A 14,692-nucleotide genomic window follows, 5' to 3' on the forward strand; every position below is an offset into this window, starting at 1 on the left:
ATTAATCACAATATCCCTAATATTAAACATAATCACGTATATACATTTGTATAATAATAGTTTAATAAAATACGCCAAATCCTATTTGGAATTAAACAAATTCCACCGGACACCGGCCAAATGTACTGAGAAAAACGATTGTAACACAGGCATTTTTCCTATTTCGAAATGCAACAAATTTCAAGAGTAAAGCGACTTAGGAAATTTAACTTATTTCGTTTCTTTGTTCCAAATGTTCTAAAAAGTTTACCTTCATAGAGTTGCCGCTGTGCGTTGATAGTAAATGAGGAGAAATATGATTATATAATATTATGAGTAGGTAATCCATTAATTGTTCTCCAGATACCTGTCATAGTTGTAAAACTATTCGATCAAGTAGTGAATGATTGACGCATTCTCATCTACATTTTATCTAAAAAATTGTCTTAAACAACGTATTTCCTGCTCTCCCGATGCGTGTAAGCTAATTTCGATATAGCTTAGCGATTATGTCTAATCTATTAAATGGCTCCATGACATTCCGTTGTAACGAACTAACGAGTGTAGGTGGAACTTCCTCCGCAACAGGTCTTCGTGCGATAGCGCATTCGAATTGATTTAATCAGTGTCAATATTGACGAAGAGGCGTGGTGGGAATCGAGCAGTGTGCACAGGTGGCTCGGCTTACTGTTATTGAGGATGTTTGAGATATTTCTAACGAAAGAGTTATGAAAATTCCTCTTAATAAGGGTGTGACTTTGTTTTTTTTTAATTGTTTTGGAATGATATTCGCGTAGACTCTGGATATGGTTTTATTTTTTAACGATTTTATTTTAGGCCAGTATTAAATCAGCGATGCGCAGTTGCAATTACTTAGTACAAGCATCTTATTTAACTTAAATCTTATATTAACAGACATTTCAATCCTTTTTTTTATATTAAACTTATAAAGGAAATAAAGTTTTTGCAGGCCCACCCGAATTTTTTGATTCAAAATTATTGTATATTTTTTTTATTCAAAGGGACAGTGTAATAAGAATTACAAAGACAGAATCTTCGATGCAGTGTTCTTATCAACGAAGGCGATTATTTGCTCATTTGCCTTTCAATAAAAAATAGTTGAAAAAAGTCGTGCTTAAATAAATTGAATTCACAATAATAAATATATTTCATCAGCTCATCTAAGGTTATCTTCATTAATTTGAACAAGTCAGAAAGTGAAAATAATTGTGATAAAATCATTAACCTTTGCCATTACCATAAAACTTAAGTGTAAATATATTATCTTTATTGTTTATTCTTAAAAAAATGAATTTCGTCATTTGAAGACATAACGAGTCGAGTAAATATTATTAAGGTAAAAACATCACATTTTTATTACATTTTGAAATCAAATTTTATCTTACGTATATTATAAGTAAATATACTAGTTTGTTGTTAGTGTTATTAGTCCGCGTAATATATCCCCTATCTCCCGCTTTTCTATCGCTAACTTTGTTACTATTATTTTATAACTAGCTGTGCCCGCGCATTCGTGTACATTTTAATATAACAAAAAAAAATATTTTTGTGGTCGAAGTTACTCCTTATTACGTCAGCTATCTATCAGTGAAGGTCCCATTAAAATCGGTAGAGCCGTTGCAGAAATTAGCACAGACATAGTATATTTACCGTGTTCATATATGTACATATACATATTTAATAAAAAGTGATTATTTTATTATCACAAACGGACATTCGAATTTTATTATACGCATACATGATCGGCTGAGTGGTTAAGACGTCAAAGCATACGAAATTAGTTTCACGCTTATAATATTAGTTAAGATCAATGAAGGTTAGAGTTTACTACATGTCCGTTTGTGTAATACAGCACCTATTACACTATTTACAAGACATTCTATCGCAAATAACAATTATATTCCGATGTGAAGGATAAGTGAGCGTGTTTAAAGGTTGGCGGGATGTTGGCGAGGTAATGAATAAATAAAAATTTTAACAAAAAGAAAAACCGACTTCAAACAAAACACTATTTTAAAAAAAATGAATATGCACGAAAAAGTAATAAAAATAATTGCGTATTCAACATATTTTTTAGAGTCTTCCTAAGTTAAATGAAATGAAAAATATTAGACTACTTAAAAGTCGATTAACGATTATATCATGTAGTTATACCAATAAAACCCTACAGTATATCTATCAAAAAACAATACGAGAATACTTTAACAAATAAAGCAAAAATAGACTTTCGAAAATGCGGATTTAATACATCACGCGGCGTAAACTACAAGGATCGCTCGAAAGAGCTGTAATCGAACTCAGCAAAAAAACTTTGAAAAAGACCAACTATATTTCGTACATCATATAACATCACATCACATACACAAAATTTGATTAAAGATAGTAAGAAATTCTGCCCCATATCGCACCCTAACTGCGAGCCGTATAGGAGTTCCATCACTACATAGTATAAAACAAAGTCGCTTTCTCTGTCCCTATATCTTTAAATCTACGCAACGGATTTTGATGCGGTTTTTTTTAAAAGATGGTGTGATTCAAGGGGAAGGTTTGTGTATGTAAAACATGAACAATATAGTAAAGAAACACTGATAATTTTAGAAGTTTGCGATGTGATGTCGTATATAAACAAATTCTGTAGTATATTTAGTATCAGTATTGCACCCGTGCGAAGCCGGGGTGGGTAGCTAGTTGATTATAATATTCGACTATGATAATTACATAAACATAACCACATTACGGAAGGTGACTCAAATATCCAAATATCCTATAAATAAAAGATTCGACCGAGTATCGCTAACGTGCTCCTCAGAATTGTTCCGTTCCCTTCCGTTCCGTTACTTTGTCATGGATCCTGTGCTCAGAACCTTACCAAACTTTCACCAAATTACTCTTGAAGTATATATTTTATAATAAAAAAAGAATTATCAAAATTGGTTAACGTGATTTTCAGTTATTCACCTATTTGTCGCGCATATACATAATGCAAATTTAAGACTTATGTCGTTTTCACATGGATACCATCATCGGAAAAAAAATAAAAAAAAATGGGACCCCACGGGAAGCACTACCTTTCAAACAAAAAAAAATTATCAAAATCGGTCCACCCAGTGAAAAGTTATGAGGTAACAAACATAAAAAAAAAGAATACAGACGAATTGATAACCTCCTCCTTTTGGAAGTCGGTTGAAAAAGAAAAAATATTTTTAATTTTATATTACAATGTAATTGGTAATAGATATCATATTTGAGCGTCTGCCTTTTAAAGTTAACTAAAAGAACACATTAAAAAATGTATCGAAATGTAAACCATAATTTTAATTTTTAATTATTAACAAATATAACTGATTAGTATTTTATTGTGTTTCAAGCTATCTATTTACCGTATTAATATCAATTATATATATTTCAACGAGTATTTTTTTCATATAGTTTTATTTTGATTTATTCAATATCCAATGCAACCTTGTCTTGAGTATTTGTTTTCAAATCAGATTAATTTGTAAGGCTTTAAGCTGAGGCTCACGCGTCAGTTCATTGTTTCTTTGTCATTATATAAACGAGTATTTATTCGTCATATATACATTTAAAAATGTTCCAATATTCTAAATATCAATTTAGGAAACTCCTCTTATTTTGAAGACGGTTAAAATGGAAAGTTTTCTATTTGGTTTTAATTTCAGCTTTCTAGAACTGATTATTATGATTCTGTGATTTTCACTCTTGTTTAAAATAATCAGGAAGTAATTGTTATGTTCAGATCTAAAATATAACATTTACGCTAAACATAAAAGATACGTTTATTTATTAGCAAGACATTTTCTTGTACCTCAAATCTACAAATAAATACTCATTAAATATGAATATATAATTAATATGAAACATTAAACATTTTTAAATTCTAAATTACTTACGAAAACAATATTAATCTGGATAATTTTATAACAGGTGGCAACACTAAGTAATAGGTACTATAATTCATTTAATCTGTTACTAGCACACAGCTGCTAAGCTACTAGCTCGCAAGGCATAGCGGATCAGCGAAGAAAATCGTCATTTTCCTGCACCAGGTGTTCATAATATATTTTCTACGTCTAATGATTCAGATCAAGATATATAACTCAAAATAATATTTATTATTGTTGATTTTTATTAATAAGATGTGATGATAAAATTGGCAAAAGCTTATTAAAATTCATGTGATTTAAAACATTTGAAATAAAATATGGAGGCCATTTGCAAACCTGATTCTATTCATGTTGTCAACAGGATTGCAATTATTAGAAAGCCAGGCGCTCTACATAGTCTCAGAGAATTATGAATTAATTATTCATATATATATGGACTAAATTAATTTTTTTTTAATATCAAGTACAATATTTTTGTTGACAAATTGGTTATTTATTTCTTAAAAGTTGAAGAAGTTTTTATGGATTCTGCACATTCCTTTTTATCATATTTAATACTAAAGCTACAATAATTAAATTTTGCACTTTTATAAATTATAATGTATTTGTATTTAAAAAAAGATCTGTTTAATAATGGTGGCAACAGTATGTATAAGTATATAAACATAAAATTAATATTTACACATTTGATGAAATTATATTTTGATAAATCTACCAATACAAGTGAAAATTTTTCACTCGTTTCACAAAAAGGCGTTGTCTGCACAACGTAATTAGAAAGACCTGTCCTTATCATATTTTATATACATAAACAATATCTCATATCACTTAAATGAATAATAAAACGGTGTAGCAAATTTTGAATTTAATAAATCTCGATAGGAAGAAAATGTACGCATAATATAAATTTATAGCTTTTAATGAAGTTGTCATTTCAGCTGCGTGTAGTCCGCTATAAAATAATAGTGAGGATTATTTCTATGCTTTATCTTAGCTATTGTGATTGGAGTACGGCGGCAGGTGGTGGCGGCCATTACGCGTTTCCTATTAGAATCGTGTTAGAGAGACTATTCTGTAATTATTGTACATGTAGGGTTACCAGCTGATAAAAGGTAAGTAACAATAGAAATCGAATATAAAATAATGAAATTGTACGAATAGGTTATTCTTATAATTCTAAATAAAAATAGACACAAATTTCAGTGTTAAGTGGTTCTTCATTATTTTGTTAATATTTTTCAAATTAGAATCTGCTTGACCACTTTTTTTGTAACTGAAAGTTACCAATGATAAAAAGTAAAAGATTTGACATGGTTAAACACATGAAGAAGTAAGGATATTGATTAAAAGACAAAAGGTAAATAGGTACTCTGTGTTTTTTGCTGGTTCTTCTTGGAAGAATGTATGATTACATACATTCCGAACAGTTGCTATCTTTACGTAAGAAAGTATATATTCATCAGAACATGATAGTATCTACTTGAATAAATAATATTTTGGTTTAAATTTGTTATAAAATATAAATGATATTTTATTAATAATTTTTTCGTCAGCGTTAAGTTTACTAAGCTTAATATTATTTAAACAGAAAATTTTATAATAGAATTAAATATAATGATAATAAATAAAATTCTCATTAAAAAAGCTATGGATAAGTATATGCGCTAAGAATTTGAATATACAAGTAAGTCAGCTCATATTACCTAGACAAAATGCATTACTTCTTCAGCGCCATATTTTTGCCTTATTCTAAATTTTGCGTATTTGTCTTTGTTTATTGACCCTTTGATCGGACGATGGGGTTAATTTAAATATGGTATTATAATTAAAAAAACACAAATCATTTTTGAGAAAGCTTCTGCAATATGATAATCGCTAAATTTGTATGGCTATCATTTACGACATTATATCATGCACGTGCGAAATAAAAAGTAAAAATAAATAAATAACAGTAGATTTATATAGTAAGCGTATCGCTAGTAAATTTTGCCAGAATTTTGGTACAACAGGTTACTTAATATTTAATTTTTAATCGACTTTAAATTTGACATATGTCATTAAGGATTTTCCTTTTAATTCCCATAAAAATTGGTATTTTCTTCTAGTGAACTAAACAATCGGCTCATAACTCTGTCTACTTCTAGGTCCGCAGCCCTGCGTGAGAATAGCAGGTGCACGGCGCCCACATACTACAAAGCACATTAATCTATTGACATTAACCGACGGAAATCACAGGCATGCATCTTAAATCTATTGTTGCTCTTCATAAAATCGTTAATTTAACATTTCAAAAACATTTAACATCAGAGAACGATAGCTAAGTAAACATTGATATTTTAACTAAATAGCGACAAAACTGAATTTATGCTTCCTTATGTGACCGTTGCTTTATATTGTTTTATTTTCCTTAGAGACAGATACAATAAAACTTTGAATTATTTTTGCTTCACACCTTATTCCACTTTAAAAAAAAATTTAAATGATTTTTTTATTTGTAATATTAGATTGGGGAAAAAGTCTTTTCGCATATAGTATGTATGAACTTGTAATAAAATCTCTTTGGCTATACCATTTGTATCTGGCTGGTTTTGGTATCATTAAAAAGTTTTAATTTTAAAAAAGGTACTTCCAAATTCAAATTAGGAATTTGTGTGATTTTCATTTGTTTTTGTTGTTGTTAAAATGAGTGAATCTAAAGAAGAAATTCGATACATTTTAAAATTTTACTATAAAAAAGGTAAAAATGCAACTCAAGTCGCGAAAAAAAATTGTGATGTTTATGGACCTAATGCAGTATCTGTGAGAGTAGCGCAAGTTTGGTTTAAGCATTTTTAAGCCGGAAATTTTGATATCAAAGATGTATCTCGCTCTGGTCGACCTGTTACGGACAAAATTGATGCCATTTTTGAAAAAGTGGAGCAAGATCGGCATATTAGTAGTTACGATGTAGCTGAAGAACTGGCAATTGACCACAAAACGGTTTTGACTCATTTGAATAAAGCTGGGTACACAAAAAAGCTCGATATATAGGTGCCTCATGAACTCACTGAAAGAAACCTAATGAACCGTGTACTCATTTGTGATTCTTTATTACGACGTAATGAAACCGGACCATTTTTGAAGAAGCTGATAGCTGGTGATGAAAAGTGGATCACATACGACAAGAACGTGCGAAAAAGATCGTGGTCAAAGGCCGGTCAAGCTTCACAGACTGTGGCAAAACCCGGATTAACTCGCAACAAGGTAATGCTGTGTGTATGGTGGGATTGGAAGGGCATCATTCATTATGAGCTGTTACCGCCCGGCAGGACCATCGATTCAGAACTGTATTGCGAACAATTGATGAGATTGAAGCAAGAAATTGAGAGAAAGTGGCCAGAATTGATCAACAGTAGGGGTGTGGTTTTTCACCATGACAACGCTAGACCTCACACATCTTTAGCCACTCAACAAAAATTACGAGAGTTTGGCTGGGAGGTATTAATGCATCCGCCGTATAGTCCTGACCTTGCACTTACAGATTTTCATCTGTTTCGGTCTCTGCAGAATTCCTTAGGCAGTGTCAGGTTAACATCACGAGAGGACTGCCAAAACCACTTGTCGCAGTTTTTCGATCAGAAACCCCAAATTTTTTACAGCAATGGGATCATGTCACTACCAACAAGATGGCAAAAAGTTATGGAACAAAATGGCACCTACATACTTTAGTCAAATGTAAATAAACTATAAAAAAAACTTTTTGAATTTTCATATAAAATACGAAGAAACTTTTTCCCCAACCTATTATAAAGTTCTGTAAATAAATGGTGAACAGTTTATTTTTCGTACATAAAATATTATACCCAAGACATTAGTAACATTTTAAACAAAATAAAATTTAAAAAAAAAACATAGCCTTTCATTACCTCGAGAAGTTTCGCGTAAAGCGTATTAGCATTAACTACTATCGATACTTTCTTTAAATATCAGTTCTACCATGATTCAAAACGATTAGATCGATAACCTAAGAGTTCAAAATCAAATATGGATGATATTTGATTTTGACTATCATTTATATGTCAGCCATATACTCATATGATAATAAAGTATATAGAATAAAATTTATATAAATAGTATGTACGTAAAGTCGTTCGTTCTACGTCAGAGTTCTTTCCAGCCGTATCAGATTTGCCGTCTCATCGGATTATGAGAGCGAAGATGTAAAGAATGCTTTTGCGTTTGCGGACACATTTGCACAGTATTATATGTCCTGTCGAGATAGTTAGCCTTCCTGAAATCAGTCAAGAGGATATCATAAAATAAAGACTCAATAATTACATTAATGTATTATGAATTAGGGTATTCCGAAAGCATTTTTCATAATTTAATGTAATGATAAATGGAAACAAATTAATTTACACTTCACAGAAATTAATTATTCAATTAAAAGTACCCATGTGTAATATTATCAGAGAATATACAATAAGACAATAACATATTTTATTTACTTTACTATGAGTCATTTTTAATATTAAGATCATCGGGTAATATAGGTCCTCTTGTTTGGATTACATCGACGGCGACCAAATAAATTTCTTTGCGCACGAAACATTAAAATTATATATGTTCCAAACCTTCTCCTCAAAGGGAGAGGAGGCGTTTAGCCCAGCAGTGGGAATTTAAAGGCTGCTGTTGTTGTAAATTTCTATATTTATAGGACAAACGACATTCGTAAGCCTTTAACACTTTATTGAAGGGAAATAGTATCAAGATGAACATCTTTCAAACAGGTATTACACCGTAACTAGTTTAGTTATATATTCCTACAAACATATCTAATTTACCGGTTACATTCGATGATATAAAATTTTACGGCGTCAGATAACCTTTGACACTAGAAGTTAAGACGCTCATATATTTAGATACCTACGTCTTCCTTTTAATTTATGAAAGTCGATGAGCTTAATTGATTTTATTTGATGCGAAAGGGAGTGGTCATTGATTACAATTCTAAAACGTATACACCGCATCAAATCACGTATCACAGTAACGGCCTGTAAATTTCCCACAGCTGGAAGTCCAGCAGTGGAAGTCTCTCTTCCTTTGAGAAGGTAAAGAGCATATTGCGCCACGCTGCTCCAATGCGTGTTGCTGGATTCATATGTGAGAGAATATCGTTGCAATTAGACACAGGTTTCCTCACGATGTTATCCTCAACCGCAGAGCATTAGATACATTTTAAATAAAAATTAAGCACATGAAAATTCCGTGGTGCTTCTTCCAGTGTCCTTAGCCTTATACCAGTGGGCCATCTCCGCTCTTATCATCGTAAGTCAGTTTTTAAGACGGGATTCGAAGTAATTTCTTACTTTTCATTATCACTGTTAATGATCTATGGTTAGAGATTTATTTTCACATCAAGAATAATGAAACAGAAGGTGCGCCATGATAGCGAAAAAAGTGTTGTGTTACAAACAATATTTATTAAACAGGCAGAGTCTGAAGAACTCTGGTCAAGTTTAACGATACTTATGATCTTCCACTGTCTATTGTCGATTTATACAAAAATAAAATCATATTAATGTTGGTGGTTTTAAAAATCATACCTCGAAATGTATTTACATTATTTATAATCATTTTTATGATTAGATTTTCAAAATGATAAACGGTCGTAAGGTTTAATAATAAAAAAAATTATCTTTAGGAAAATGTACAGTCCTAAGTTATTATGTGTCACAGTTTAAGGTAAATGCAAATTATCTTATTTAGTACTTGGCGTTCCAAGCATAGCACAGGATACATTTTGAGCGTGAGCATACAAAGAACAATTATGTATTCTGGAAAATGGAAACTAATGCTTTATTTCTTGATAAAATTTCTTATTCAAAATGAAGGTAAAAAAGAAAATACATCCTGATAAAAGCAGATTGTTAAATAAAAGGGTAACAATTTTATGCCCTGGAAAATGGAAACTAATGCTTTATTTCTTGATAAAATTTCTTATTCAAAATGAAAGTAAAAAAGAAATACAACCTGATAAAAGCAGATCGTTAAATAAAAAGGTAATTTAAAATCACAGCTTTATAAAATAAGAATTATATATCACATGTCTTACAGTCATAGATTGACAAGACGTAGGAAGCCAGCGAGTTTTATCCTAACGATTTTCTAACACCGGTCGCCTGCCACCTGTCGCGGCACTTTTTAATCCTGTTAGTTACTTACCATACCATATACATGTAGTCGTTTAGAATTACGCCATTACATTTGCCATAGAGTTATAAACGTCTTACAAGCAATTAATTTTAATATAAAATTTATTTTAAAATTGATCGAGTTTGGTTTAATAAAGAAAATTGAACAATTTTAACGATAAGAATTTGTTGTGCACTTTTTATGATTACAACGATTTTCCATACAAATATTTCATCTTGCAGCTTGTACTTGAAAGTATTAATTCTTTTTTTTTAATATTGTTTTACAATTGACACAACATTTACAATCCTACTGCGACAAGATACTACTAGATATTTTATTAAAGGAAAAAAGAGAAAAATTGTCAAAAATCTTATTAATAATTTTCATATATTATAACATTTATCATTAAGATAAAGTAAGTAAAATTAATAAAGCAAATATTATGTATAGTTAATACGAAGCTGAACTGTACCGAGCGTTTCTAGGTCTATAGGCGGTCATAGTCCTGCGGTTAATAGAAGTGATTTGAGCTCTAACGCCGAGAACACGCTCGTCCTGTCACCTGCCCCGGCATTCCTCGCCGAGATTACCTCAAACACCTGCACAACTTACTGAGAGGAAATCTAAATTCCATTTGAGATAAATTATGTCCACTATACGTTGATATTCACGATTTAAAATATATATTTTCAAACTAAGAATGCATACGATCGTAACGAACTGTATAGTCATACAAGAACGCAACATTTCAAGTATTTTCTATGCCATCAACCTCCTAATTTTCACTTATAGCTTTTTATAATTATAATAGTTTTGATATCTGGAACTGTATAATTATGTAGGATTTTAAATGTTTTTAATTCATTATTTATTTATTAAGTCTAAATACAGTGTAAGTCTGTCTGGACACTTTTTTTAATGCCTACTTAAGTAAGTACTTTACGTGCTTGTAGAGGTCCAGTGGATATTTTCCTAAATCCTCATTGCTTCGTAAAATATCTTATCAGAAGATTTAACAGCCGTTAAATAAAAGACAGACCCGAGATTTACAATAAAAATTGTTGAGTAGTAAAATCTCGGGGATTTACAATAAAAAATGTCCATCTGATATTAATTTACAAGTCCTGCCAAACATACTGTTCCCTTGTAGTTATACTATCTTAACACGGTATCGACTGCCTTATTTCTACTAGTTTTACACCATAACATAAAAATGTATAAAAATTGTTAATGTTTGTGACGTCATCAGAAAATGTTTCTAAAATGAAACAACTGGAGTGATACTGGCTTAAAATACATTCGTAGAATCGAAATCCACACATTCTTAAAAATATGTGAAATATGTTTTGTTTAAAAAAAGTATAATTAAGAGCCTAATATATGACCTCATTTAAGTTAGTTTTTTTTTAGATAATTTTCCCATTAAAATATACGGACATTTGACAGATCGCGATAAAAAAATTCTAAGAAAATGTAAATTAATTTGAAACTTAATTTTTGCATATTTTATAAAAAAACAATCGTTATTAAAAATTGTTATATTTATTATTAATATTTTAGTCTTATTTTTATAAACTTAGTTCCTAGATCGTTGTCTAGGTACTAAGATTTAAGAACAATTTCACAGACTCCAATGTCTATATTTGCCTTACGCAATAAGAAGGTCAATGACCATCAACTTCTTCACTCCTTCTCAACATCTACAGAGAATTTCTTAACAGAAACCCCCAACATTTATCGGTTCAATCTCTCACCAACTGGAATTTACGAGTCTATTAAATTAGAGTCGTATCTACAACAAGAAAATTACATAAGGACTAGCATAAGTGCTAATTCATGACGAGTGTAAATTTTTTGACAATCATTGAATATTCTATATTATATTGAATAAGGATTTGTGAATTTGTATATTTTATAGCCTTTAAGTAATAAGGCAATCAGCTAAAATTATAAGAAAGATGGCCTAATTGCTTTACTAGTAAAACATCTTGAAGAATCCGGACAGGTCAGATCTAAGAGAATTGTATACATGTATATCACAACAATTAGTGAGTTTTATTGGTATATGTTGTCTAAGGACAGATAATCAAAATATCATTGTTTTCAAACTTCTTTATCTGTTACTACAAGTATTTAAAACGATATATTTACCAATTTTTTTTTATTTGGTGGAACCAGATATTTCCACATTATCTACGAATGTCTTGTTCACGATGAAAAAATTCTTAGAAAATGTATATTAATTTGAAAATTCTGAACAATTAATATCTGTTGCTCGTACCTTTTGCTCCTCAGCTACTTATTTATTTTAGTCATTGAGTAAATCTACTATCTATTAATCGAACCTGACCGATCAAAAGTGAATAATATAACTACATAAATAAAATAAATAATTCCTAAATACACGGTATAAGATGAAAAAGCTCTTAATAGCTAAGCGTTAATCAAACGTAAATCTTAACAGATAATTAACATTTTGAAATCTTAGATATTTTAAAATGTGTCCAAATAATAAATTACATTATAAAGACGCGTACACGTGTTCTTGATGGAATCGAGGATATAATTTTGGTTTTTAATTAAGTATCTTTATATTTTTTATGTAATTAAATAACCGACACCCAATAAATATTCAAAATAGACAACCATTAGACGCCACGGATTTTGTTGATAATAACAATTTAATGACAAGACACTTTTATGTGATATGCATGTTGTACCTTATATCATGGAATGTTATAGAAATGGTATGTGAGTGAATTTATATTTCTATAGTCTATTTCAAACACAATAACGAAAGACAAATAAACAACATATAACATCAAATTGTATAATAGAGATGGAACATTTGAAATAAACTTTAAGTGGATTATTCTAAATAAAGATATATTAATCAATAACTTCTATTAGCTATTATCATATTACATTTGCAAATCTAAGGATTGTTTATATTTCTTTGTAACAGATTATATGTGCAATTATGTGTAATTTTAAAACAACACCGCGTGATTTTTGGGCATCATTTACGAGGCTTAAGTATATTTTATGATTATTGGTTACTTTAATATATAATTCTGGACAAGACAACAGTATTTCAAATAGTTTTAACACAAGCCCTAATAGCATAAATAAATAAATTTACAATTTTCTTATACAAAATAGTTTCTATACACTCGCTATTCTATGGCTTCTAGCATGTCTCAGAGAGCGAGTGTCAAAGGTGAAAATTAGCTTAATTAGCTCTACATCGGACTGAAGGCGATACTTATCAAGAACTTCGTTTGTAATTGTGTGTTTGGAATAAATCACACTTAAAGTACTTTCGAATTTCTCATATAAAGTACACAACTTTGGTTTTAATTGCTATCATAAACAAACTCTTTCAAATCATTCAAAACTGTATTGTAAAGTTAAAGGATAAAAATATAACTATATGATATTATTTTTTTCCGGTAGTAAAATGAACTTAACCATACATGTACTTAACTTGATGGTAAATAACTGTTTGTTTGGTGGCTAAGTAAACCAGTGTAATTCTATCGCATAAAACCACAAGACACCGTTGAGAAAAATAAAATTATTTATTAATAATTAAATAGAAATGTATTACTTTGGTTATATTATAAAAATATTATTCAAATTAATATGAAATAAAAATCATAAATAATAATGATCATTGATTTGTATAAGGATATTCATTTGTTTAAATAAATAGAATATTTTTTTCATGTAACAAATGGTAGAGCTTTTACATATGTCACGTCAAAATTATGTTATATTAGTTCCTGATTTCATTCGAAATGCGAATGTATTTATATAAAATATATTTATTAATAAAAAACCTATTGATATAAAATCTGTGCATACCTAATTTCTGACGTGAAAAAAATTATACAGAGCAAAAGAAGGAGTAATTAATAATAAACCAATTATTGTTTTGTGCCCAGTGATTCGATTTTTAATATTTAGTTATATTTCCACATACATAAAAATCCTATATGCTTGTATAAAATTATAAGTGGTAAGTTCTCTTTTTGTACAAAGTATATTGTATGTTATTACAAAGACCTATTTGTAATCAATTTTAATAATTTCAAAAATCGAACGTAACGTAACTTCCTTATCGAACCTTCGAACCGATAAGTTACATTTCATGTTCGAAATCGACTTTGAAATTTTTCCCTCTTAATATTCAAAGTCCCAAATAGCCAAATGTGATCAACATATTATGTAAATATTACACAATAAATAGACATTTGAAACGGATGTGAGTTAAAAAAAAATAGTTTTATTTCTCAGGTCACTTGAAGGCCGTATTTCATGGCCGTCGGGTCAACTTGCTGTCCAGTGGAATCTATATTATATTAAAATACACGTGAGATATTTACTTACGATAGTTATGGTCCTTTTGACATATTTAGGTAACATTCATACATTTTGTTGTTTAGTCTTTTTAATAACGTATTTTTTTAACAATTGTTAATTTAAAAAAGACATGTCGGACTTCCTATGAATCGCAATATTTGACTGAAAAAAAAATTCATTATAACGTTAAAACAAAATTTTCGTGACTATACATTTCACCTTTGACACAGAAATTCCCAGTAGCC

Source organism: Vanessa cardui, chromosome 16 (genome assembly GCF_905220365.1).
Source record: "Vanessa cardui chromosome 16, ilVanCard2.1, whole genome shotgun sequence".
NCBI classification, from domain to species: Eukaryota; Metazoa; Arthropoda; class Insecta; order Lepidoptera; family Nymphalidae; genus Vanessa; species Vanessa cardui.